The sequence below is a fragment of the Phoxinus phoxinus genome, assembly GCF_949152265.1.
Source record: "Phoxinus phoxinus genome assembly, chromosome: 1".
NCBI classification, from domain to species: Eukaryota; Metazoa; Chordata; class Actinopteri; order Cypriniformes; family Leuciscidae; genus Phoxinus; species Phoxinus phoxinus.
In genome coordinates this window covers 1774040-1779568 of record NC_136876.1, presented here as the reverse complement: position 1 = coordinate 1779568, position 5529 = coordinate 1774040, and the positions used below count along the sequence as shown (strand labels likewise).

Genomic DNA, 5529 nt, shown 5'->3' with positions numbered 1-5529 from the left:
GACAGTCCGGACAATAACCGGATGTGAACCCAAAAACATCTCATGTGCAAACACTGTAGTCGACCAAGCACTATTTGTAAGAGAACTTAATGCTTTCTATGCTCGATTTGACAAACAGGATTTTTCAACTGAATGTGAAATTCTATTGAGATCCTTACCTCCTCCAGACCCTGATGAATTGCCACCATTCAGTGTGGAGGAAGTGAGAAGTCAGCTCAGCAGATGTAAGCTGGGCAAGGCCCCGGGTCCCGACAACATCTCGGTGCAGGTGCTGAAGAACTGCGCTCAGGAGCTCTCATCTATTTTCCACTCACTTTTCAGTGAGGCTTATCTCACTGCTACCATACCTTTCATATGGAAAAAGTCCATTATAATTCCGGTCCCCAAAAGGCCACGGCCCAGTGAGCTCAACCAATACCGACCTGTTGCCCTCACAGTCACATCTATAATTATGAAATACCTGGAAAAGTTGCTGCTGAAAACCATCTTGCCAGCTGTTAACCCACAACTGGAACCCCTTCAGTTTGCCTATAAGGCTAAAAGGGGCACCGAGGATGCTGTAGCCTGTCTGCTGCATCTCCTCCTTCAGCACCTGGACTCTCCAGGCAATTTTGTCCGGATACTTTTTGTAGACTTCAGCTCTGCCTTTAATTCCATCCAAAGACATCTGATGATTCAAAAACTGTATCACCTCAACATTTCTACTCGACTGATTCAGTTCATACACAACTTTCTTAGCGACAGGCAGCAAGTAGTACGGATGGGCTCAACTACATCTTCTGCTCTCACCATCAACACTGGAGCACCGCAGGGCTGTGTGTTAAGTCCTTTTTGTATACACTTTACACAAATGACAATATTAGTCCATTATCCAACATCAAATATTTAAAATACTCAGATGACACAGCTATCCTAGCCCTGCTCAGAGATAACAACTCCGTTATGGATTATCACACCACTGTTATGCACTTTGTCCAGTGGTGTGAGGATAACTATCTGAACCTAAATATTAGCAAGACAAAAGAGCTGATAGTCAACCCCTTGTTACCACAGTGTCCTGTTGTTATCCATAATCAGACAGTCGAAATAGTGGATAGTTTCAAATATCTTGGAGTAACAATAGATAACAACCTTTCCTTTGATCAGCATATCACGGACATACATAAGAGAAGTCATCAAAGAATGTCAGTTATTCGAAAGCTCAAAGGACTAAATGTTACTCCTCGTTTGCTACTGCTACTTTATCAAAGCATTATTCAGCCAATCTTATTGTACTGTTCTGTCTGTTTTTTCAATTTGCTTTCAATCAAAAACCGGACCAAACTAACAAAGGTGTCTAATATTGCTTAACCTTACAGAACTCAATAACAGAGCTATCACACGCATTGCAATTTCAATAGAACAGGACTCCACACATCCACTGAATGAGTTTTTAACCCTACTGCCATCAAGGCGTAGGTACAGGACCCTGAGGTGCAGGAAGGCTCGGTTTGGAAGAAGTCTGATTCCCGCAGTCATCACATGCCTCAATAACCACCGTCGCTGAGTGTTATCCTTTATTTTTTATTTTATTTTTATTATTATGGTATTATGTTCATTTGTATTATATTGTTTATGCTGTGTGTCAAACAAGTGCAGTACTGTGGAAAAGAATTTCCCCATGGGGGACAATAAAGTTAAAGTTAAAGTAATATGCTATCAGTTTCTGATGCAGAAAAGTTAGTTCATGCATTCATGACCTCGAGACTAGATTACTGTAATGCTCTATTAGCTGGTTGTCCTGCATCCTCCGTAAACAAGCTACAGTTAGTCCAAAATGCAGCTGCTAGAGTTCTTACTAGGTCAAGAAAATATGATCATATAACACCAATTTTATCATCTCTACACTGGTTACCTATTAAGTTCCGTATCAATTACAAAGTATTGCTACTGACTTATAAAGCCCTAAATGGTTTAGCTCCTGTGTATTTAAGAGATCTTCTATCGCCATATATTCCATCGCGCTCTTTAAGATCGCTAAATTCGAGGCTTCTGGTCGTACCTAGGATATCTAAGTCCACTAAAGGAGGGAGGGCGTTTTCACATCTAGCTCCTAAACTCTGGAATAGCCTTCCTGATACTGTCCGAGGCTCAGACTCGCTCTCCCAGTTTAAAACTAGATTAAAGACGCATCTCTTTAGCCAAGCATTCACATAATGCATCTCATACCTTTTATACTACAGTTAAATCAGATCAAATGCATTCATATTATGAACAGCAGCTACGCTAATTATTTCCCATCTGCCTTTTTTGTTGTTATCTCGGGACGCCTGTCCCTATAACTCAAATAGAGTTCGTCAGCTCCAGTTATGTATCCAGCCTCTCATGGAGACTTCAGATGCCCCAACGCCTGTGATGAGACGACTCGACGCCTGTGAAGAGACGACCCAACGCCGGCGATATGTTATGCCCTAAATTTATGATTAACTAACTGTATTTTTTTATGTATATTTTTGTTCATTTTCAGAAATTCATTTTCTGTAAAGCTGCTTTGAAACAATATGTATTGTGAAAAGCGCTATACAAATAAACTTGAATTGAATTGAATTGAATGTTGTGGACACGCTACCCTTAAAGACCCATGCGCCCTTAAAATAGCATCTGAATAACGCGCCACTGACTTTAGATGTGTGTGTGTGTGTGTGTGTGTGTGAAGTGCATATCTGTTAATAACACTAGCTCAACACACATCTACTCTGAACACAGTTTATAGGCTATTCTTTGCATTGCTGTTAGTTTCACTTCTTTATTTTAGCAGTTTCCAGCATGCCATTAAACTCTAGAAATAAACTCTTGGTCTGGCTTCAGAAGCGCCACTAAACTGAGACGGCCCTGCTCTCGGTTATTGCAGCGGCTTCTCAACTATTACATTTGTTCCTAGCACAGCTCAGGCAAGCTCACATCAGCACCACCATAAGGACAAAGCAATAACTCCAATCCTTCAGACTTCTCGTGACTGAGAGTAACAACCACCGCCTGACCTCCTGCCACCAGCACTAGGTCGGCCTGAAAGCCTCTCCACGCTACACAACTCCCATAACCACTTCCAGCAGCCACAAGCAAACCCCTGCCTCCAACCAACTGACTTCATGATGACACACTGTCAAGGCACCGCTGCTCAGAGACCTGGGCCTGTCAACAACACTGCACACGGTTCTCAACCTCAGCTCGCTTCAGTGGACTTCTCTACAGACACGTCACACGCTCATGAAGGGAATATCATATTTGTATCAAACCTCTCAGGAAAGGAGAAATATTAAACACAACTGCAGAGGTTTATTAAGAAAATTAAAGCAATCATTCAGAATGAACAAAAGCTGCTAAAACCAGGAATGAACAGACAAGATACAAGAATCCTCAAATCATCTCCATCACACAGAACAGAGAGAGGATTATACAGTCTGAGTCTGTCCATTACTGTATTTAATATTATATTTAAAGCAGTTTACATATGAAGCACAAGAGAATGACTTTCAACACTGTAGGCTAATATCTATAAAACCCATATAAATGAGAATAAATCTGGCTTTTATATGTAAAACACACATTTGAATCAGTTTAAAGAGTTTTCTGAGAAGAAGAAAGTAAAACAATGACCAATCCTCTTGAGTTTTTGCTATTGTAAATATTGTTGCAGATTGGCTGTAAACTCATCAGTATTTTATTGTAATATTGTCGGCATCTCTATTTCCTCTGGGTGCTGCGAGTCCTTCCTCCCTGCAAAATAAAAGCATTGACTGACCTCTCGTCTGTGTTTTATCATGATTGCAGATGTTCAGATCAGATGAGTGTGAATCATCAGATTGTGTGCGGCTCAAACTCACCAGCTCTTCTTGCACAGATGATCTGAAGAAGAATCACAGTAGGAGCAGCAAACACTGCGATCCCAACAATAGTCACAATCACTGCAGGAAACATGAGAGGAAGAAGAGAAACTGGACATGACTGAAGTCAAGGGTCTTCAACTATCAACAGTTATTGATGAAGCATTTACAGACTGACTGATAGTTTAATGTTATAAAGCTGTCAGTATAAATGAACGTGTCGTACCTCTGTATAATGATCCAGCAGTCACGCTGACTTCAGTTTCTCCTGGATCTGTGGATCACGTCTGTTAGTTCAGTTCAACACATAATGCCACATATACACAACATCATCATCACATAATACTTGAACCTTGTGTAGGAGCTGCTGCAGTAGTTCGGCTTGAGTTCTTCTCAGAGTTTGAGCTTCTGACTGGAGTCAGTGTTGGTGAAGCGACTGGAGCTGCAGAAGACGAATGTGCAGACGCAGCATCTCCAGATTAAAGATCATTACGAGAATAAAGTCGAAACATTACGAGAATAAAGTCGAAACATTACGAGAATAAAGTCAAAACATTCCGAGATTAAAGTCGAAACATCACGAGAATAAAGTCGAAACATTACGAGAATAAAGTCGAAACATTACGAGAATAAAGTCAAAACATTCCGAGATTAAAGTCGAAACATTACGAGAATAAAGTCGAAACATTACGAGAATAAAGTCAAAACATTCCGAGAATAAAGTCGAAACATTACGAGAATAAAGTCGAAACATTACGAGATTAAAGTCGAAATATTATGAGAATAAAGTCGAACACAACACATAATGCCACATATACACAACATCATCATCACATAATACTTGAACCTTGTGTAGGAGCTGCTGCTGTAGTTCGGCTTGAGTTCTTCTCAGAGTTTGAGCTTCTGACTGGAGTCAGTGTTGGTGAAGCGACTGGAGCTGCAGAAGATGAATGTGCAGACGCAGCACCTCCAGATTAAAGATCATTACGAGAATAAAGTCGAAACATTACGAGAATAAAGTCGAAACATTACGAGAATAAAGTCAAAACATTCCGAGATTAAAGTCGAAACATCACGAGATTAAAGTCGAAACATTACGAGAATAAAGTCGAAACATTACGAGAATAAAGTCGAAACATTACGAGAATAAAGTCGAAACATTACGAGAATAAATACGAAACATTACGAGAATAAAGTCCAAACATTACGAGAATAAAGTGGAAACATTACGAGAATAAAGTCGAAACATTACGAGATTAAAGTCGAAACATTACGAGATTAAAGTCGAAACATTACGAGATTAAAGTCGAAACATTACGAGATTAAAGTTGAAACATTACGAGAATAAAGTCGAAACATTACGAGAATAAAGTCGAAACATTACGAGATTAAAGTCGAAACATTACGAGAATAAAGTCGAAACATTACGAGATTAAAGTCGAAACATTACGAGAATAAAGTCGAAACATTACGAGATTAAAGTCGAAACATTACGAGAATAAAGTTGAAACATTACGAGAATAAAGTCGAAACATTACGAGATTAAAGTCGAAACATTACGAGAATAAAGTCGAAACATTACGAGATTAAGGTCGAAACATTACGAGATTAAAGTCGAAACATGACGAGATCAAAGTCGAAACATTACGAGAATAAAGTCGAAACA

At 39.6% G+C, this 5529-nt stretch overlaps 1 long non-coding RNA gene across 1 annotated transcript; it reads right to left on the bottom strand.

Moving 5' to 3' along the window:
• Positions 1-3270: 3270 nt before the first annotated feature.
• LOC307006656 lies at positions 3271-4868 on the bottom strand. The gene is made up of 3 exons (XR_013799500.1): positions 4711-4868; positions 3864-4137; positions 3271-3756 (listed from the first exon to the last, which is right to left on the bottom strand). It is a non-coding gene; the product is annotated as an uncharacterized lncRNA (long non-coding RNA).
• Positions 4869-5529: the final 661 nt, after the last annotated feature.